Here is a 532-nt window from a genome sequence, read left to right as displayed (position 1 = left end):
GCAGGAAGCTATGTGCTTGAAAACTCTAAGTAACAGATTGAGAAGTGTGGATTTTATCTTTTGGCAAGAAAGGTAAATTAGAAATTTAAAAGCTATAGAAAGTTATATTCATATTTGTGTTTTGGAAAACAACTCCAGCAGGAGTGTGTGAAGTTAATCAGAGGAGCAAGAAACCAGTTAGAAAACAATTGTATAAGTCAATTATAAATATTCCAGAAAAAGGGGTTAGTTATTTCTCAATTTGAGGAGGCATTGAAAGAAAGTAGCAGTAGAATCTGCAGTAAAATGAGAGTTAAGAAAGAGGGAATAGCCAAAACTGAGGGAGATGTTGAGTGTATGAGTATGAACAGCATGCCAAGAGGTTAGTAATAGCTAGACACTGATAACATGAAAGCAATGTAATGTGAATGCAAAGTCTTTGTTATTTTTAGAATATGTATGAAAGATATTTGAAACAATCCAATAATTTAAAATTTTTCAAAGGATAAAAATGCCTAAAATGCATACAAAAATAATCTATAGAACTTAGAAA

Source organism: Mandrillus leucophaeus, unplaced genomic scaffold (assembly GCF_000951045.1).
Source record: "Mandrillus leucophaeus isolate KB7577 unplaced genomic scaffold, Mleu.le_1.0 Scaffold734, whole genome shotgun sequence".
Taxonomy (NCBI): Eukaryota; Metazoa; Chordata; class Mammalia; order Primates; family Cercopithecidae; genus Mandrillus; species Mandrillus leucophaeus.
This window is presented reverse-complemented; position numbering follows the sequence as displayed.